At 43.4% G+C, this 22,651-nt stretch overlaps 1 long non-coding RNA gene across 1 annotated transcript in view; it reads left to right on the top strand.

Annotated features, from left to right (window-relative positions):
• LOC308665964 overlaps nucleotides 1–18,395 on the top strand; it is a 38,215-nt gene extending 19,820 nt beyond the window's left edge. Inside the window, exons 2-3 of the long non-coding RNA XR_014026002.1 lie at nucleotides 11,007–11,177; nucleotides 18,119–18,395. This is a non-coding gene — a long non-coding RNA (uncharacterized lncRNA). The remainder of the gene's footprint in view (nucleotides 1–11,006; nucleotides 11,178–18,118) is intronic.
• Nucleotides 18,396–22,651: the final 4,256 nt, after the last annotated feature.

The raw sequence follows: 22,651 nt of genomic DNA, 5'->3' as shown, positions 1-22,651 counted from the left end.
CGGCCTTATGAGGTAGAAATGTGTGGTAGAAGTTTAGGAGGCCCAAGAATGCTTGTAGCTCTCCTTTGGATTTGGGCCTATGGGCCATTTTAATGGCCTTCACTTTAGAATCAGTGGGGTGAATGCCGTTAGCATCAATTCAGAAACGCAGGAATTCTGTTGAAGGAACCCCAATACTACACTTGCTTTTTTTTAATTTGAGGCCTGCTTCGCGAAGCCTCTGAAAAACAGCCCTGAGCCTACTGGCTAACACTTCTGGGAATTCCCCTGCAATGAGAACATCATCAAAATAGGGGCAGACGCCCTGAATACCCTTAAGTGTACGCTCCATGATTTCCTGGAAAATGCCCGGTGCAATACTGACTCCAAACTGTAAGCATTTAACTTTGAAAGCCCCCCTGTGAGTCATGATCATCTGAGCTGCCGCTGTGGCCTCACAAACTGGCAATTGCTGATAGGCCTGTGCTAAATCAAGTTTAGCAAAAATAGTACCCCCTTGCAAGGAGGCTAAAATGTGGTTGACCACTGTGTTCTGTACCAGCCTGCTACCGGCCCTGCAGAAAAGGCAGGGACAACCCCTTTACAAACGGCAAGAGGCTGGAACAAAGCCTGCCAAATTTATTAACATAAAACAGACACCAACCATGAAACAGGAGCTATGAAACAGGAACTATCCAAGCGGTTGCCTTCAGCAAACCAGCCCTCCCACACATTCCCCTTAAATACAGCTCAGGGCGTGGCCTCTCTCTGCCTCCTTCTGAGGTGCCCCATTGCCTTCCTCTGTTTACTCCTGATTGACTGCCTCCTGCGTTGGGCGTCCTTGAACAGGGCCAGCTGTGGGTCATCTTCATCCACGCTGTCAGGCTCACACAGCTGGGTCTCTACCAGGTGGGAGGGGCCTGGCTGAGGGCTCTGCGGAGCCTCAAAGCCATCATCAGCAAGCTCTTCAACACCCCCCTCCTCCTCCTCTGAGTCATCCGACCCAACTGCCGAACCCACAGGCTGACCCTGAATCACAACACTATCCCGCACCGCAGGGCCCTTCCCCCGGGTCTGCCGATCCGGATGCGGTCGGGATGGAAATTGTTCATGAAAAGCGGTCACCAATGCAGGGGCATGAACGGCGGTCGCGTCTTCCCAGGTGAAGTCCTCTGGTCCGTAACCTTTCCATTCAATCAGGTACTGGAAACGACCTTTCAGCCAACAGGAGTCCCTGATGCTGGCGACCTCGTACTCGGGGGTGCTGCCTCCATCATGAGGTTCCGCTCGGCAGAGTGGACAAGCCGGTTGCTCGGGGACCAACAGAGACCGATGAAAGACTGGGTGCACGCGCAGGGAACGTGGCAGTTAAGCGATAGGCGACCGGATTGATGACAGCCTCGACGGGGAACGGTCCTAAATATCGGTGATCTAACTTTCTCACCGGCCGTGTTGACGGTAGGTTCCTGGTGGACAACCAGACCCGATCTCCCACCGATAGTGGAGGCGTATCCCGTCTTGACCGATCAGCAAACCTTTTGTAATCGGCCTTGGCCTTCTCTAACTGACGTCGCACCAATCGATGGATCGCCTGTAACTCTGCCATGAAGTCGTTTGCTGCCGGCTCCGGTGAGTCCATGGGAGAAAGGGGGAAAAACCGAGGGTGATATCCCACATTGGCCAAGAACGGTGTCATCTGTGTGGAGGTGTGCTGCGAATTGTTAAATGCAAACTCAGCTATGGCCAGATAGTCCACCCAATTGTTTTGCTGCAGATTGACGTAGCAATGCAGATATTGTTCCAGGATACCGATGACCTTCTCGGTTCCCCCGTCAGTTTGAGGATGTGCAGACGAGAGGCAAATCTTGATATCCAACGCATGCATCAACTCCTGCCAGAAGCGGGCTGTACACTGGGCCCCCCTATCAGAGATGACTCTATCAGGGAGGCCGTGCAGCCGAAACACCTGCTAAATGAACATACGACTAGTGGCGCGGGCTGACGGTAAGCCGCGACAGGGGATGAAGTGCGCCATCTTGGTCAGCATGTCCACCACCACATACACTGTCGTAAAACCAGAGGATGGGGGTAAATCTGTCAGAAAGTCCATGGACACAGCCACCCAGGGTCTTTTGGGTGTCGGCAAGGGCTGCAGTAATCCAGGCGGGGCCCCTGTCGCTGACTTGGCCTGCCTGCATGGGATGCAGGAGGTGACATAGGACTGGACGTCGTGTCGGACTCGGGGCCACCAGAAGGTATGGGAGACCAGGTTCAGGGTCTTGAACAGGCCAAAATGCCCCGCCGCCGGGTTATCGTGACACTGGCTGAGGATGAGTCCCCTGAGTGGCCCTCCCGGAACGTAGAGCCGGTCACGATAATACAAGAGTCCATCCGTGACCGTCCAAGGAGAATCTGGCTCCACCTCCTCCTTCTGCTGAGCCACCCACACCTCCTGCTGCTGTGCCTCCCGCATCCAAGCCCGTATATCAACCGGCTCCCGCACCGCAGCAAAAGACTCAACGGGGATCACTGTCCTGGGCAGAAGCTTGTCTTCCACTCTGGAATATTCGGGCTTCCTGGACAGAGCATCCGCTCTTTGATTGTGCCCGCTAGGTATGTACCGAACTCAGAAGTCGAACCTCGCAAAGAAAAGAGACCACCGGATCTGGCGTTGGTTCAAATTCTGAGCGGTCTGCAGGCTTTCCAAATTCTTATGGTCCGTCCGGACCTCGATTAGATGCCGCGCTCCCTCCAGATGATGCCTCCAGGCCTCGAACGCCACTTTGATGGCCAGCAGCTCCTTCTCCCAGATTGTATAATTGCGCTCTGAAGGGTTCAGTTTTCGTGAATGGTACGCGCAAGGGAAGAGGGTACCGCTGGGCGTCGTTGCCTGGAGTAACACTGCCCCAATGGCAATGTCGGAGGCGTCCGCCTCCACGACAAACGGCCATTGCGGGTCAGGATGCTTCAAGATGGGCTCCTTCATGAAGGCTTCCTTCAAAGTCTGGAAAGCCCGTTGTTCTGGAGCGTTCCACTGGAACCGAGTCTTCTTCTGCAGGAGCCGGGTGAGGGGGGCTGTCAAGGCAGCAAACCCAGGGATGAAAGTTCAGTAATAGTTGGCGAACCCAAGAAGTCGCTGAACATCCTCCACGCGCCGCGGGGGTTGCCAACTCTGCAAAGACTCAACCTTACTCGGCTCCATGGCGATGCCCTCAGGAGAAATGCGGTGACCCAGGAAATCGATGGTCACCCAGTAGAACTGGCACTTCTCCAACTTGGCAAACAGCCGATGTTCTCGGAGTCACTGCAGGACCTGATGGAGATGCTGATGGTGCACCTCACGCGACGGGGAGTAGATCAGGATGTCATCCAAGTAGATCATGACAAACTGATCCAACAAATCCCGGAAAATGTCGTTCATGAAATGCTGAAACACGGTGGGGGCATTGGTCAGGCCAAACGGCATCACCGTGTACTCAAAATGTCCATAGCGAGTACCAAACGCCGTCTTCCACTCATCACCCGGCCGAACCCTGACGAGGTTGTAAGCTCCACGCAGGTCCAGTTTCGTGAAAATCTTAGCCTCCCGGAGTCGGTCCAAGAGTTCGGGGATGAGGGGCAGCGGGTAACGATTGCGCACCATGATGGCGTTGAGTTTCCTATAATCGCAGCAAAGCCGCAATTTGCCCGACTTCTTTTTGACGAAGAGCACGGGTGCAGACACTGGCGAGGACGAGGGCCGGATGAAACCGCGAGCCAAATTCTTCTCCAGAAAGTCCCGCAATGCAGCCAACTCGGGGTCCGACATGGAGTACAAACGCCCCACTGGGAGAGGCGCATCAGGGACTAAATCAATGGGGCAGTCATAGGGCCTGTGCGGGGGTAATTGATCTGCCTCTGTCTCGCTGAACACATCAGCAAAGTCGGACAGTTCGGGAGGCAAGGAAACCCCTGGGGAACCCTCCACCTGGCCGGCACAGATATGGCGGGAGTGGTCCACGCACTGCAAGCTTGGGAAGGTGACCAAGTTCTGTGACCAATAGATTTGTGGGTCATGCGCCCGGAGCCACGCCAGTCCCAAGACCACGGGGAAATGCAGATCTGAGGTGATATAGAACTGGATGGCCTCCGCATGGGAACTGATGGCCATACATAATGGTTGCGTGGTGGCCGTAATTGGCCCAGACAGGAGCCCTCGACCATCGATAGTCCCCACTAACATGGGCGGATCCACCGGGCACTGGGGAACAGCCCATTTGGCCACAAATGCTGAGTCCATAAAATCTGTGGTGGCCCCAGAGTCAATTAAGGCATGGACTGGAATCCCCTCTGGCTTGCCAGGAAGGATCAGACGTGCCTCCAATATCAGATGCCGTGGAGGTCCACAGGCAGCATCGGAAAGACGTCCCTCAGTGTTGTTGTGGGACGCCCGATCTATCACACCGTCTAGATCGGGCTCGGGGCGTTTCCCGACAGAAAAGTAGGGGACTTTCTCGGGGCAGACTCGGTCACTGATGCCCGCTGTCGCTTCTTTGGGCAAAAAGCAGCCAAATGTCCAGGGTCCCCGCAGTAAAAACACAACCCCCTTGATCGTCGTCTGTTCATTTCAGTCACCGATAGACGAGACCTGGCGGCACCCAGCTCCATTGGCTCCTCCCTTTGAACTGGGGGCTCACGCACAACAGGGGCTGCAGGGGTCTGTGGGGTGGCACGGCGACTCCTTCGCTGCTGCAACCGAGCATCGATCCGCAGGCAGAGATGGATCAGCCCATTCAGGTCTGAGGGAATATCCACACGGGCCAGCTCATCCAACATCTCCTCCGACAATCCATCCTGGAAGGCATCCACGAGCGCAGCCTCATTCCAGGCGGAATCCTGGCTAAGCAGCCGAAAATCGCTGATATAGCCCTGTAGGGGGCGTTGACCCTGCCTCAGAGCTTTCAGGCGACGAGTAGCAGTCTGCGTCTTTATAGGGTCCTCATACATCAGACGCATATGATCACAAAACCCCACAAAGTTGTCCAACAATGGACTAGGTTGAGCCAGCAGAGGCGTGCCCCAATGAGCTGCATCACCCGAAAGAAGGCTTAACACAAACCCCACCTTATCCCGGTCAGTGGGGAAATCAGCTGCTCTCACGCTGATAAAGAGCTGGCATTGTCCCAGGAAAGCAGGAAACAGTTCTGGATTGCCAATAAATTTATCTGGCATTGCAACTTGGCATTTTCTCCTGGGTGGGGGTGATGGTGGGGGTGCAGCATGGACCTGAGCTTGCAGTTGAACCACCTGTGCTGCCAGCAAAGTGAGTTGCTGGGTGAGCTGGGCATTCTCAGCACGTAGCTGCTCCATAATAATAGTAAGGGGTGGGAGGCTGAAGGCAAACTGTTCTGTACCAGCCTGCTACCGGCCCTGCAGAAAAGGCAGGGACAACCCCTTTACAAACGGCAAGAGGCTGGAATAAAGCCTGCCAAATTTATTAACATTAAACAGACACCAACCATGAAACAGGAGCTATGAAACAGGAACTATCCAAGCGGTTGCCTTCAGCAAACCAGCCCTCCCACACATTCCCCTTAAATACAGCTCAGGGCGTGGCCTCTCTCTGCCTCCGTCTGAGGTGCCCCATTGCCTTCCTCTGTTTACTCCTGATTGACTGCCTCCTGCGTCGGGCGTCCTTGAACAAGGCCAGCTGTGGGTCATCTTCATCCACGCTGTCAGGCTCACACAGCTGGGTCTCCACCAGGTGGGAGGGGCCTGGCTGAGGGCTCTGCGGAGCCTCAAAGCCATCATCAGCAAGCTCTTCAACACCCCCCTCCTCCTCCTCTGAGTCGTCCGACCCAACTGCCGAACCCACAGGCTGACCCTGAATCACAACACACTGGAACCGGGTAAGCGTGTTGCTTGAGGGCTTTATTTAGAGTGCATTTATAGTCAGCGCAAATGTGAATTTCCCCGTTGGCTTTAAGTGGAGTGACAATAGGAGTTTCCCACTCCCCACCATCAACAGGCTGTAATACGCCCTGTTCTACAAGCTTATCAATTTCTGAATCAATTTTATGTTTAAGGCAAAGGGGACCCTACGAGGCTTAACCCTGATTGGAACTACCTTGGGATCTAGCTTAAATGAAATAGGAGGGCCTGTGTATGTCCCTAGGGTTGAATCAAAAACATCCGCATATTCCTCGCATACTGATGCAAGTGTCCAGTTTATACCAGTAATCTGAATACCTAAGGCATCAAACCAATCAAGTCCAATGAGACTCGTTCTCTGGCCCCCTACTACTATTACATCCAGGTGCCCCAAACCCCTTAAATTTTATTGTCAAAGTGGCTTCTCCCTTAACTTTAATGTGAACATTTTGAAAATCAGTTAGGATTGTAACTGAGGGTCTTAGCTTGGCCCAATTGTTACTGCGCCTACACACGAATTTAATAGTGTCTTGAGAAATAATTGAGACTGCAGAGCCAGAGTCCAATTCCATCTTACATGGAACTCCTTGTAGCTCTACCATGAGCTTAAGTTTGGGTTTGAGGGGGCATTGAGCCCTGGTTCAGCACATGCTTCTACAGCTTCTGAAAAACCCCACACTAACAGGACCCTGGGCCCCAGTACCTCTCCTAGTCAGTTCTTCCAACTGGTGTTTGGGTGGCTGGTCTCTCTGTTGGGCTCTGCAAACCACTGCAATGTGGCCAGTCCTTCTGCAAGCTCTGCACGTGGCTGATTGGAATCTGCAATTGGCACGAAAATGGTTGCCGACGCACCCCTTACATCTCGGTAAGAGAACTGCCTTGTAACTGTCCTCTCGCTGCTGGCTATTGCAGTGTTGCATGTTGGGTTGCTTTTGGAGTCTGTTGATTTCAGGTTCTTCTTCCTCAGAAGATTCTTCGGTGCATTTGGCGTCCTCAAGGTGGACCGTTTCTACAAACTCTGTCGTTTTGGCTGGCTGTACTGTTTGAACTGTGCCCCCAGTGGCTTCGTCAGCCATCACTTCGTCTTGTGCTTCAGAAAACGTTACGTTTAGTCTAGCAAAGAGTCTCTGCTGAAGCGTTCGGTCCCGTAGGCTGCAGACGAGCCAGTCTCGTAGTCGCTCTTCTAAATTAGAAAATTTGCAAAGGCGTGCGGCCTGCCTCAGGGCCGCTATGAATTCCAAAGCCGATTCACCTGGTTGCTGCACTCTTTGGTTGAACTTGAACTGCCAAGCCATTTCAGACATCTTGGGCTGGAAATGTCTGGTTAGCTTCTTTTTGAGGTCTACGTAGGAGACCGCTTCAATCGGTGTCGGTGCGAAAAGGTTCTCGGCCAAATCAAAGGTTGCTGGGCCGCACACAAAGAGTAGAGTTGCGGCCTTCAGTCCTTCTTCTGCGATTTGATTAGCCCTGAGGTAGTTCTCTACCTAGGATAAATATGATGGCCATTCCTCAGGGTGTTTCACGTTGAATTCCCGAAGTTTCCTGATCTTCGGCATTCTTTCTTTGCTGGTTCCTGCGTTTCTTTCCGAATCCTGCTTCCCAGGCTCAGGGAATGAGTCTACTGAGCACGAGGTTGCTAGCGTAGCTTGTTAGCTGACCTTGAGAGGGGGGGGGGAAATGCATTTTCCCTTCGGCATGCCCTGCCTTCCCCTCATAGACTTCAACTCTTTTAGTGAAGCAGGATCCTGCCATTGTCACCAGTGTTAAATAGCGGGTTCTTTGGTGCAGGAATGAAGACGAGGTAGCTGAGTACAGGGAAACTCATATTTTATTTCATGCAGGATCTGTACTGAGCAAATGGCTGGAACTAGCCGCAATATATAGTGTAGCCCCTAGGCGACAGCCAATAGGATTGAAACAACCATTGCCACCTAGAGATAGCCAATTGTAGCGCTGGAGACTTGTAGTCTAGGTTGCTGGAGAGCCGTTAGCTGCTCCAGCAACCCATGTGGTATTACTATGAGCCCAGTACATAACAACTGCAAAGGAGACAGAGATACAGATAGAGATAGAGAGATGGCAGAAATGCATAAGAAACCAGCTATAAGACTGGATGAGTAAGATTTGCAGTGCTACAGTATGGAATGTCAACCCACCAGCTATCCACTCTTCCGAGTGGATAAAAAGACATTTGCATTAGGCCTCAGTATATTTTTGCCAACTTTTTCAGTGCCATGATAGATGCAAATTGAACTAGTCACAAGGAAACACAGTGCAATTTTTTTTAATCAACCGAATTTCAAGGACACAAGTTAATTCTCCTTTCCTAGTATATCATCTGATTATGTTCCCTAGCTTTCCTTGTACTTGGAATTGCTTTGTGGAGGAATTGAGAAAATCTGGTAAAAATGCAAGCAATTATCTTCATAGTTAGAAGTCATACCTTCTAATATAAAGGAGAATCTTAAGTGCTCTAAAACAAAACCTGAATCACTGTGGTCTTCTTTGCACACTGTAATTCAGCTTTCAACAAGAAGAAGGCCCTTCCCAGATGATATTTACTCTACTCTGAATGTTTGTTAAGAAAACTCTCTGGTTAAAAATACACTTGTTCCCACTGAGCTGGTTTGTTTCCTCTATTGACAAAAGGTGTAAATCAGAAGAGAATGTCCTGTCCTTTAAAAAACAAAATGCTTCCATGGACCTTGTTTCAATTCCCCTTTTGGAGGAGAAGAAAAGGAACAAAGCCAGCCATTACATAACAATCCGGAACAGTACCCAGCATGCTTAGGAAACAGGCTGTTCTCTTATGCACCCTTAATTTTATTAAAGTTTTTTGTCTGCAAAAAATTAAAACAAAGCAGGCCAAATGTCACAAGACAGCAAAATCAAGGGACAGTGAGGAAACCATCTAATCAACCAACTGTTCCATGGATCCCCATTTTTAATTTTTTTTTATTGAATATACAATTTAAAACAAAAGTTTACATGTTACAACTTCCCTGGCTTCAACACTGCTGTTAGTATTACCTTATATAAAGAAAGAAAGAAAAAAAGTGAATTTTTCTATATTGTAACAAAATGTGCATATAACATTTATGAGTTTTAGAACAAACAAGTATGCAACCTTAACTTGTTTATATGGACAAAAAAACATACTATTTTATTTTTTTGAGGTATCTTAATGTTATATTTGGAGGTGTAATAAATCTATAAAAACAATGAGAGAAATCAAAAGATAAAATATGAGTCAAAAAGTTACAACCCAGGTGGCCAGAAAGGCCCAACAGAGGGTTCACTTTCTCAGGGTCTTGCGGAAGAACAGGGTAGAACAACGGCTTATGACCCTCTTTTACCGGTCTACTATAGAGAGTGTCCTCTCATATGGTATTGTGGTTTGGTATGCTGGTCTGACAGCCGCGGATAGGAAGGCATTACAGAGGGTGGTGAGCACAGCACAAGACATTGTGGGCTGTCCCCTGACACCACTGGATGACATTGCCAGGGCTTGCTGCCTTGGAAGAGTGAGGAAAATTCTCAGGGATGACTCACACCCTGGACGGTATCTCTTTACTCTCCTACCATCGGGTAGGAGATATAGGAGTATAGCCAGCCGCACAAACAGGCTGAAAAGCAGCTTTTATCCATTGGCTGTTAGCTTTTGAACAGGAAATAATTTTTATAAACTTTATGCATAATTGACTTGCGAGGCTGGTGTGTTGTGCAATTAGTTCACATGGTGTAATAAGATGGAGGGTTTGTGTCACTGTAAGCTGGGGGGTGGGGGCAGGAAGGGAGGCTCAGCCAATCTCAATGTATACATGGTTGTACTTTGACAATAAAGGTTCATTTGTTCATTCATTCATTCATACATATACTCTACAAATAAGTAACATTGATATCAACCAGAAATGAAGTTCTCTCTTTTATCATATACCCCTTTCTTTTGGTCTCTAAATGAGAATAAAGGATACACATACATTTAATTATTTTGGCTCACAGCTCAACTAAATTAATCAGAAGTACAATTTACTGAGTATATTTGGATAGAAAAGACCTAGCATCATTTAACATCTCCCAAAGTTCTCCTGGACTGCAGTCTAAAATTCTCTTTAACCCAAACTGACTTTATTTACTGTGAGGGTTTTTTCTTACCAAAAACAAAATTTCTTTGAGATAAAGAATATCTGCCTATCAAAAGAAGACTGATGGATTTTTTTTCAAAGGCTACCTCAGTGACTAAGTTATTCATTACAAACATCTCAGCCTTCATCAACAATGTGTGACTGCAACAGCAGTCATTTAATTAGCATGAGGAGATAACAAAACAAATTGTTGAAGAGAATTTGTGAGAAGTGTTTCTATAGTATAGAACAGGGGTGTCAAACTGCCGGCCCGTGGGCCGGTTTCATCATACTGAAGCCATGCCCACCCCACTGCCGGCAATGCAAAAAGAGTCGCAATGTCACATGTCACGTGATGTGGTGAGTTTGACACCCATGGAATAGAAAAATCCTAGCCATGAGAGAAACAGTGCTGAATATCCACTGATGATATATTGCATTTTACCTCTTTCATTTCCATTTACAGCTAAATGTGGAAAAACAAATGTTTCAATTGTATTAAAAGGCTGTGTTACTGAATCACAAGCACAAAAGAGGAAGTTGAGAGGGGACATGATAGCTATTTTCAAGTATCTGAAGGGCTGCCATATTGGAAGGGGGGGTTGGATTTATTCTCACTTGTCTCACTAGGTTAACGCTAGAACTAATAGAAACTTCAATGATGTAGGTACAGGTTTGATATTAGGAAGAACTTTCTGATAATAAGAGGTGTCAACCAGTGAAACAGATTACTGCATGGAATGATTTCCTCCCTATATTGGAAGTTTTTCTATCAGGGATGCTGTAATGAATCCTAATGAATCCACTGAAATGAGATTACTCAATTTCATAGTAAAGTTCTGAGAGTGCTGCTGCTAGAAACTAATTGGGATAAAAAGCCTACATGCTGCTCATTATTACAAATCAGCATAATTTGCTACTCTGATTGTGAATGCCCACATCTACCTGGCTACCTTAAAGCCATCTAAACTAAACTATTTGTTCTCATCACAGCCTGAGAATGAGAATTGTGAAAAGTGATACCCAAACACATTTAGATGATTCCAGACTGGGGACAAAAAGCTACACAATGTGGAAAGAAACCTAGGACATCTCCTGGTTGGAAGGAAAGAATATACCAACCAAGCTTCACTAGAAGTGTGTCAGATTGCCTCAGCTGCACAGGTAAGATGATGAAAGTAGAAAAGGACATTTGAAGTCAGGGACAAGAAGTGCTGAGCACTTATCAATTGCTCAAATTCTTCAGATATTTTCCATCTTGCAACTCCTGTCTCTATGTATTTCATATCAATCCTTCCCCAGGCGAGGCGGGGACTGGTTCTGTATCTATAAAATCTATGAAACAAAGAATGAGGCCTAGACTTCATTGCCTCAAGAAAAGCATCAGTTGCCACATTAAATCCCACCTTTTCTATTCTTAGCTTTCTCTTCGGAAGTTATTTCCTAGCATTATCAGGAACAGAGACCAACAAGAGGGAGTCAAGAAAACAGTAACAGCTATTCCTTAAGGGCTGGAATCAGATCATTTTGAGATCTTACTTAAATCAACAGAAGAATTTTATGATCTCCAGCCTGGATCTCCAAGGCAGTATCCATCAGTAATTCAGACTACTTTTTATGTCAATGGTGCTTTCACTAGTGGAAAAAGATAATTTTTACAGCAAATCCACAACAACCTAGAGCATGGTTGTTTAACCTTTTGCCTAGGCCACACTGAGTGAAGAGGAATTGTCTTGGGCTGTATATAAAATATATAATATAGTTAATGTATATAAATAACAAACTTCCTTTATTTTTATGTTTTATTATCTTTTTTTTATTGAAAAGTTTTACAGTACATTTTATCTTTAACAAAACAAAACAAAACCCCTCCCAACCCCCTCCCCTCTTCCCAACCCTCCCCAACACCTCCCTCCCTCCCCCTCCCCCCTCCCCAACTTCCCAGAGCTAAATACAAGGTATAAAAGTAGAAACAATCATAATCTACCATATGCAAACAACAATAAACTATTAAATCTATCGCACTTTAACTCTTATAAAATGACTACAAGCAATATAAATATCACATCAGTACTTATTCAAATGCTAAATGAAACTTTTTAGTCCCATATTTATTCTGGATGTAATCAATCCATTTTTTCCACTCCACAATATATCTCTGTTGCGAATGGTCTTTCAAATACGCTGAGATCTTTGCCATTTCCGCCAGGTTGGAAACTTTTAAAGTCCATTCTTCTATAGTCGGCAGTTCTTCCTTCTTCCAATATTGCCCTACTAAAAGTCTTGCTGCCGTAATTAAATTCAACATCAACTTAGTGTCCACAACAGTAGTGTCAGTAGTAATGCCCAGTAAAAACAATTGCGGACAAAACTTTATCCTTTTCTTAAATATCTTCTGTATATTCCACCAATTTTTAATCCAAAATGCTTTAACCTTTTTACAGGTCCACCATATATGAAAGTACGTTGCATCTTCACCACCACACCTCCAACATTTAGGCTGGCAGTTCGGATACATACTTGCTAATTTTTTAGGATCTAAATGCCACCTATAAAACATTTTATAAAAGTTGTCTCTTAAGTTTTGAGATTGCGTAAATTTTACATTTCTCACCCAAATCTTTTCCCAAGTATCCATTGTAATGACTTCCTGAAAATTCTGAGCCCATTTTATCATACAATCTTTAACAAGTTCTGTCTCTGAATCAATTTCTATCAGTGCAAGATATATCCTTTTGATATGCGCTTGACCTTGATTTCTAATTTGCTTTACCAAATTTTCATCAGTCATTGAAAAACCAATTTTCTGATCTTCTTTCCACCTGGCCTGTAATTGCCCATACTGGAACCAAGTTTGAACAATCTTTTCTTCTCGTAAAAAATTATACGGCTTCAAATGTCATACATTCCTTTCCAAACTTAAAATTTCCTTATATGTAGTCACATCATGTTTAAACCCAACATTTATATTTTCTATTGCGTGTTTCGGTATTGCCCATAAGGGTATCTTATAATTTAACTTATGTCTATACTTTTTCCAAACTCGCAACAGAGCATGTCTTAAAATGTGCACCTTGAACACATTATCCACCTTCTTATCATACAATAGATATGCATGCCAACCAAATAACAAATCATGACCTTCAAGATTTAATAATCTCACTTGTGTTAGATTAATCCAATCACTTATTGCTGACAAAGCAGCAGCTTCATAGTATAGTTTAAAATTAGGCATTTTAAGACCACCTCTCTCACGCGTATCCTGCATAACCTTAAATTTAACTCGTGGCCTTTTCCCTGCCCAGACAAATTTATTAATACCCTTTTGCCATTCCTCCACGTTTGAATCCTTTTTAAGAATAGGTATCATTTGAAATAAAAATAGAAATTTCGGCAAAACATTCATTTTCACTGCTGCAATTCTTCCCAATAAAGACAATTGTAGTTTTTTCCAACTATCCAATTCTTTTTGAACTTTTCCCCATAGATTTCATAATTATTTTTATATAGCTTTGCATTTGAGGGTGACAAATATACCCCCAAATATTTGACCCTTTTGACAATTTCAAATCCCGTTAACCCTTCTAAGGCAGCCTCCTTTTGTGATACTGTCATATTCTTAGACAACATTTTAGTTTTTTGTATGTTAACCTTGAATCCAGAAACTTTCCCATACTGCATTATTATCTCCATCAATTCTACAACAGAATTTTCTGGCTGGGTCACCGTAACAACCAGATCGTCTGCAAACGCCCTCAGTCTATAATCCTGATCTCTTATTTGAATTCCCTTAATTTTTTATTATCTTGTGGGACTGGATTATTAGCTGTTCACGGCCATATGCATATAGATCTATAGCATTTATATTCCATTTCTAACAGAACAGTTTAATAAAGGCTTTCTCCTAGCTCGATCACTCATCTAAATGTGTGGCAGGGTCACATGCCAGAATCAATTATCCCTCAAATTAAATGATGTCCATTGATGGAGAAAGGATTGGGCAGGGGCTATTTGAAATGCTGACTCTACTTATTGGGCAATAAGTAATAGGTAGCATAAAGAGGTCAGTCTTTGGGGCCACTCAACTGATTCATTTGTTAGAGGATATGCTGTAAGTGTTTGTTTCATAAGCTCATCCACAGCACACACTAGCCAGCCACAAAGAGAAAATCTAGTCCTGTCCCCAGTGTAGAATAATAGATTATAGTCCAATGAAATTCAGGGGGTGGTAGACATCTTCATGTCGTCATGTATTCCATTCCAGGTACCAAAATGCTTTGAGATGTCCCTAGGTGGGTTGAAAAATGTAATACGCGAAATCTATTTTTTTAGTTGATTGGGAAAAAAGAATCAAGGCTAGTTTTGTGGTAATTATATGCTAGTTTGTATCCCACATGATGGGGTGTAAAAAATGTTGAAGAAATGGGTTAAAATCACACAGGATCCTGAGGTTTACTTCTATAATCTGAACTGAATCAACAAAAGCATTATCAAAGTAATTCACTATTGAGACTCAGTGCTTCTACTGATTGCTCATTTATCTGCTATGAACATATTCCAGGTCATGGAAATATGTTTGGAGAAAGCTCTAGTTGTGCTATTGAAATGATGCTGCCATTGAGCTCATACAAACAATATAAGTTCAAGGGACAGCTTCTCCCAAAATAACTGGGATTAGCCATAATCAAAAATCCTGGAGATCTTTTTCCAGTTGTTGTTGTTGTTAGCTGCGAAGTCGTGTCCGACCCATCGCGACCCTATGGACAACATTCCTCCAGGCCTTTCTGTCCTCTACCATCTTCTGGAGTCCATTTAAGCTCACGCCTACTGCTTCAGTGACTCCATCCAGCCACCTCATTCTCTGTCGTCCCCTTCTTCTATTGCCCTCGATCTTTCCCAGCATTAGGCTTTTCTCCAGTGAGTCCTTCCTTCTCATTAGGTGGCCAAAGTATTTGAGTTTTAGCTTCAGGATCTGGCCTTCTAAAGAGCAGTCAGGATTGATCTCCTCTAGGACTGACCGGTTTGATCGCCTTGCAGTCCAAGGGACTCGCAGGAGTCTTCTCCAGCACCATAGTTCAAAGGCCTCAATTCTTTGGCGCTCAGCCTTTCTTATGGTCCAACTTTCACTGCCATACATTGCAACTGGGAAGACCATAGCCTTGACTATACGCACTTTTGTTGACAGGGTGATGTCTCTGCTTTTTAGTGTGCTGTCTAGATTTGTCTAGATTTGTCATGGCTTTCCTCCCCAGGAGCAAGCGTCTTTTAATTTCTTGGCTACAGTCCCCATCTGCAGTGATCTTGGAGACCAGGAAAATAAAATCTGTCACTACCTCCATTTCTTCCCCATCTATTTGCCAGGAATCGAGAGGGCCAGATGCCATGATCTTGGTTTTCTTAATGTTAAGTTTCAACCCAAGTTTTGCACTCTCCATCACACATAACACGAGGCTCTTTAGTTCTTCTTCACTTTCTGCCATTAGAGTGGTTCCGTGTCCAGTGTCCAGTTCTCACTGTTGCTTCTTGACCCGCATATAGGTTTCTCAAGAGACAAATAAGATGGTCTGGTACTCCCATCTCTTTAAGAACTTGCCACAGTTTGTTATGATCCACACAATCAAAGGCTTTAGCATAGTCAATGAAGCAGAAGTAGATGTTTTTCTGGAACTCCCTAGCTTTCTCCATGATCCAGCGTATGTTGGCAATTTGATCTCTAGTTCCTCTGCCTCTTCGAAATCCTGCCTGTACTTCTGGTAGTTCTCGATCCACATACTGCTGAAGTCTAGCTTGTAGGATTTTAAGCATGACTTTACTAGCATGAGAAATGAGTGCAATGGTGCGATAGTTTGAACATTCTTTGGCACTGCCTTTCTTTGGAATTGGAATGTAAACTGATCTTTTCCAATCCTGTGGCCACTGTTGAGTTTTCCAAATTTGCTGGCAAATTGAGTGTAGCACTTTTACTGCACTGTCTTTTAAGATTTTGAATAGCTCAGCTGGAATACTGTCACCTCCACTAGCTTTGTTGTTGCTCAGCTTTTCTAAGGCCCACTTCACCTCACATTCTAGGATGTCTGGCTCGAGGTCAGTGACCACCTCATTGTGATTATCAGGGACATTAAGCTCATTCTTGTATAGTTCTTCTGTGTAATTTTGCCACCTCTTCTTAATCTCTTCTGCCTCTGTTAGGTCCCTGCCATTTTGGTCCTTTATCATGCCCATTTTTGCATTAAACGTTCCCTTCATCTCTCCAATTTTCTTGAAAAGATCTCTGGTCCTCCCTATTCTATTGTTTTCTTCTATTTCTTTGCACTGTTCATTTAAGAAGGCATTCTTATCTCTTCTAGCTATTCTCTGGAATTCTGCATTCAATTGGGCATATCTATGTTTTTCTCCCTTGCCTTTCGCTTCCCTCCTTTCCTTAGCTATTTGCAAAGCTTCCTCAGACAGCCATTTTGCTTTCTTGCATTTCTTTTTCTTTGGGATGGTTTTGGTTGCTACCTGTTGTACAATGTCGCGAACCTCTGTCCATAGTTCTTCAGGCACTCTGTCTATCAGATCTAATTCCTTAAATCTATTTGTCACCTCTACTGTATATTCAACAGGGATATGATTTAATTCATACCTGAGTGGCCTAGTGCTTTTCCCTACTTTCTTCAGTTTAAGCTTAAACTTTGCAAGGAGAAGCTCATGGTCTGAGCCACAGTCAGCTCCTGGTCTTGTTTTTACTGACTGTATAGAGCTTCTCCATCTTTGGCTGCAGAGCATATAGTCAATCTGATTTCTGTGATGACCGTCTGGTGATGTCCATGTGTAGAGCCGTCTCTTGGGTTGTTGGAAAAGAGTGTTTGCTATGACCATCGTATTCTCTTGACAAAATTCTATCAGCCTGTGCCCTGCTTCATTTTGTACTCCAAGGCCAAACTTGCCTGTTATTCCGGTTATCTTTTGGCTTCCTACTTTGGCATTCCAATCCCCCATGATGATAAGGACATCATTTTTTGGTGTTAGTTCTATAAGGTGCTGTAGGGCTTCATAGAACCGGTCAATTTCATCCTCTTCAGCACTGGTGGTTGGGGCATAGACTTGGACTACTGTGATATTGAATGGTTTGCCTTGGATTCGAACTGAGATCATTCTGTCATTTTGAGGATTGTATCCCAGTATTGCTTTTCCTACTCTTTTATTGACTATGAAGGCTACTCCATTTCTTCTGAGGGATTCTTGCCCGCAGTAGTATACCTGATGGTCATCTGAATTAAATTCACCCATTCCTGTCCATTTTAGTTCGCTGATACCTAAGATGTCGATGTTCAGTCTTGTCATCTCTTGTTTGACCACGTCCAGCTTTCCTTGATTCATGGATCTTACATTCCAGGTTCCTATGGAGAAAAAATCTTTACAGCATCGGACTTTCCTTTCACCACCAGACACATCCACAGCTGAGCGTCCTTTCGGCTTTGGCCCAGTCGCTTCATTCTTTCTGGCGCTACTAGTACTAGCCCTCTGCTCTTCCCCAGTAGCATATTGGACGCCTTCCGACCTGAGGGGCTCATCTTCCAGCGTCATATCGTTTTGCCTTTTGGTACTGTCCATAGGGTTTTCATGGCAAAGATACTGGAGTGGGTTGCCATTTCCTTCTCCAGTGGATCACGTTTTGTCAGAACTCTCGGCTATGACCTGTCCGTCTTGGGTGGCCCTGCACGGCATAGCTCATAGCTTCATTGAATTACGCAAGCCCCTTCGCCACGACAAGGCAGTAATCCATGAAGGGGTTTTTCCAGTTAGTACAGAACAATCTTCTCCAACCCAGTGCTCTGAAATGAACCTATTCCAAAAACTCCCACCAACATAAACCATTCAAACTGGGATTTACAGTTACGCCCCAATGTAACTGGAAAGCTCCATGTTTGTGTAGCATACAAAGGTAACACCGATCTAGATAAAATTAATGGCTTACCGGTAATATGCCTAAATAGTTCCTTATCTGCTTAACTGAACCAGGCATATGTTGAACTTTACATAAAGCCTTTATTTATTTAATACATATCACCAATTCCAATAAAAAAATTCTGATAGGTTTGTTGATGTGCTTAACCCAACAGGTAAAATGCCCACCATGAAAAAAGAATAACTATTGGAACCACTTTTATACATTTAAGGAATAAATTATGCATATGTGTATGACATATGCATTTTTGCAAGTGCAACCAGTAGAGGGTGATCTGAGGTAAGCCTAGTGTGTGTGTGTGTTTTACTTTATTTTTAAACACACTGCTAACGTGTAGCTGTGTGCTGTCCTTTATGTGAAAGGAAAACATCAAAGCAGGCATTTAAAAAAGATAAACCCCCAAATAATTTAAATAAGCCACCTATCTACAAATTGACCAAACTGATCAAAATGCTACAAATACAGGCTTTTAGATGGTGAACCACTCTGTGAAAAAAGTGCATGCTCTTTCTATTACAGTAGCTTAAGAAACATGATCCCTTAAAAAGGATTTAAATTTGGAGGAATGGCAAAAAGGAATTAATAAATTTGTTTGGGCAGGAAAAAAACCACGAGTTAAATTTAAGATAATGCAAGATATGCGTGAAAGAGGTGGTCTTAAAATGCCGAATTTCAAATTATATTATGAGGCTGCTGCTTTGTCAGCGATAAGTGACTGGTTTAATTTAACACAAGGGAGATTATTAAATCTTGAGGGTCATGATTTGTTATTCGGGTGGCATGCATATTTATTGTATGATAAGAAGGTGGATAGTGTGTTTAAGACACATATTTTAAGGTGTGCTCTGTTGCGAGTTTGGAAAAAGTATAGACATAAGTTAAGCTACAAGATACCCATCTGGGCAATACCTAAACACGCAATAGAAAATATAAATGTGGGATTTAAACATGATGAGACTACATATAAGGAAATTTTAAGTTTAGAAAGGAATGTATGGAAACTAAAGTCATATAATATTTTAAAAGAAGAAAAGATTGTACAAACTTGGTTTCAGTATGGGCAATTACAAGCTAGATGGAAAGAGGACCAGAAAACTGGTTTTTCGATGACTGATGAAAACTTGGTAAAGCAAATTAGAGATCAAGGACAAGCACATATAAAGAGGATATATAATGCATTGATAGAAATTGATTCAGAAACGGAACTCGTTAAAGACTGCATGATAAAGTGGGCTCAAAACTTTCAAGAAGTTATAACTGGATACTTGGGGAAAGATCTGGGTTAGAAATGTGAAATTCACACAGGCCCAAAATTTAAGAGAATTTTTATAAAATGTTTTATAGATGGCATTTAGATCATAAAAAATTAGCAAGTATGTATCCAAATTGCCAGCCCAAATGTTGGGAGGTGTGGTTGTGAGGATGCAACGCATTTTCATATATGGTGGACTTGTAAAAAGGTTAAAGCTTTTTGGATTAAAATTTGGTGGAATATGCAAAAGATATTTAAGAAAAGGATAAAGTTTTCTCCACAATTGTTTTTATTGGGTATTATTACAGAAACTACTGTTATAGATATTAAGTTGATGTTGAATTTAATTACGGCAGCGAGACTTTTAGTAGCGCAATATTGGAAGAAGGAAGAACTGCCGACTATAGAAGAGTGGACTTTAAAAGTTTCTAACTTGGCGAAGATGGCAAAGATTTCAGCGTATTTGAAAGACCAATCGCAACAGAGATACATTGTGGAATGGAGGAGATGGATTGATTATATTCAGAATAAATATGGGACTAAAAAGTTTCATTTAGCATTTGAATAAGTAGTGGATCTATATGACGTATAACTAGTTAGTACCGTAGTTTTTATTAATATTTTGACAATGGCGAGTTAAAGTGCGATAGAATTTAATGTTTTATTGTTGTTAGCATATTTTAGATTATGTTTGTATTTTTATACCCTGTATTCAGCTCTGGGAAGTCGGGGAGGGGGGAGGGGAGGGTAGGGAGGGGTTGGGGAGATGGGAGGGGGAGGAGGGGGGGTTTGTATTCAAAAATGTATTGTAAAACTTTTCAATAAAAAAAAGAAAGAAACATGATCCCTTGGCTGCTATTTCAAAACATTTACTTGTGAGTAATCACTATTGAACATGAGACTTACTTTTAATTAAACACACATTTCATTCGTCAAACAGTGCTCCACAAATAGAAGTTTTAAACTTGTTTAGCTATTAATAGAAGTTTGTTATCAGTGCCTTTTTAAACACTGGAATCATTGGGATAGACTCCCAATAAATGCCTACAGGATGAAAGTCTCAAAGGGCAATTTTACACAGGTAATAATCTGCACAAAGTTCAACAGGATTTATCTTAGAGCACAACCAGAGAGCTGGTTTGCTCTGCTCTCCTTCAGTTTGTGAGGGAGCACAAAAACACTCTGGCATAATTCACCATCCAGATAGCTAGACTTTACTCTGTCATTGTTCTAATGTTTTATAGTAGGGAAATTTGTGGTGTAATGATTGGTGGATTTTCTTGCTGATTGGATAAACATCCACCAAACACTTGTTAAAATATAAGCTGGTTGGGGAAGGCCACACTTTACTTGTTAGAATTGTGTTGGAAAAAAGGCTCCAAGTGATTCTTCAAGAGAACTACCCGTGTAGCGTAGCTGTGCTCTACCATTTTATGTACAGAATGCCACACTAATGGGCTGGCTGCTTTAGAGCAGTGTTTTTTAAACTTGGCTAATTTAAGAGGTGTAGACTTCAACTCCCAGAATTCTCCAGCCAGCACCATGAGTTGAAGTCTACATCTCTTAAATATGCCAAATTTGAAAGAAAAACAAAAAAAGAAAAAACACTGTTTTAGAGGTTCTGATTCCAAATCAGAATTTAAAATCAAATTCTAAATCAGAATTTCTCGTCACTAAAACAGCATCAAGCTCTATAGAGCAGGGGTCCCAACCCCGAGTCCAAGGACCGGCACCAGGCCGTGGCATGCCAGAAACTGAGCCATGCAAACAAGTGAAGCCTCATCCTCAGGATGCGAGCAGCACTCAAAACCATGTCTCCTTTGGTCCATGGAAAAACCTCTCTCCACGGAACCGGGCCTGGTGCCCAAAAGGTTGGGGGCCACTGCTCTAGTTTAGAGAATGTGGTAGATCAGGTCCTCAATGACAGGTAGGTGGCTCAATTATATCCTGGTCTTTTATTTTTTCAAGAGATGATAGTGGTGTTTTTCCTAGTGGTAGATAAGTTTAGTAGCTGGAAAGATTCCAACCCTTGTGTTAGTCACCTCCACCTCAAATAATCCACATAGCAAAACATGTGTCAGAAGATAGGATACACTTCCACATTGGATGGGAAAAATCCAGAGCTAACCTAAGGTATGGGCCAGAAATGAGAAGAAGAAATCTGGATTGTGCACATGTGCTTAAAAGAATGTTAGTGAAACACCTTTAAGATAAAGTCAGTGGGATGTGACAATATGACCTTAGATACCCATAGAATGTAATTCAATTAAATTATACCATTTTTATACACTTGGAAATGAGATCCTGGTGTAAAAAGATTGTAGTGAGTCGTTGTGCTGTTTGAAAAGGCAAGTGCCTTGTTTTGTTAAATTGTAATCTTCCCCCACCCACTGCTTTAAAACAACGTGTAGCTGCAGCAACCAATTCCAATAACATGAGGATGTTCATAATCCAAAACAAGCTGCAGCTATTTATTCTAACTAAGGATGTGCTACTGCAGTATCATTTTAGTTTAAAAATGCACACATGGAGAGGAGAGTACCTAGATCCTGCTTTATAACCCACCAAGTTTATAGCAGTTCAGGCAGACCCATACCAAGAATATATTTATACTCTTATTTTTAGGGCAGTCTTGAACATCTATTTGGTTTTTCCTTCCTCTTGTGGCTATAAAAAGATGGCAAGAGTTTCTTTTCACAGCACTGCCAATATTATGGTTAATTGAAATAAAGTAATAAAAAGGCTTGCAATCATAATAAAAAAGATAAGGGAAACATTGGAGACATTGTGAGTTTCCACTAGCCAAGGAGTGCCAAGTACAGAGAGGAAATGTCCTAATTTTCCATTCATCGTTATCATGTGAGAAGTCTCAAAGGGAACCTTCATGCATTCATTCGTTAACTTCTGAAATGTTCTTCTGCAGTGCTAAAGCCTCTTTGCAATGAAATGCTTCCAAAAGAAGATCAACAAGTCAATGGGGACATTTTTATTATTTATTATTCTTGTTGTTTACACCATCTTTTTTTAAAAAAAATCATATTCTTTTGTTACCATGCATTATGTTATATTGTGTATCACTAAAGTAACACAGCATTATCCCCTCTGTAGGGAAGAAAATGCTATCTTATGAACTTCAAATTGTGTCAGAACAAGGCTTGAAGTCTGTATCTATACATAGTTCTGCTTTAGTTGGAAACTGATGTTCCATGTATCTGGAAGGCCAACTAGAAAAGTCAGATATAGAATGCAATACTCACACCTCTGGGATCTGTTTGCAGCATTTCAAGGAATGGTAGGTAATGGAATGAAGCCATCTTTTTAATGGATCGGATATTCTTTGCTTTGTATTGGTTCTTCAACTGCCTACCCTATGTTGTCTTTTTATGTTGGTCATTAAACAAAATAAAGGAACTTACTGATATTTTATGTCCCGTA

Source organism: Vipera berus, assembly GCF_964194415.1.
Source record: "Vipera berus genome assembly, chromosome: 3".
NCBI lineage: Eukaryota > Metazoa > Chordata > Lepidosauria > Squamata > Viperidae > Vipera > Vipera berus.
Note: the sequence above shows the minus strand (reverse complement) of the source record. Positions and strands in the feature narration are given on the sequence as shown.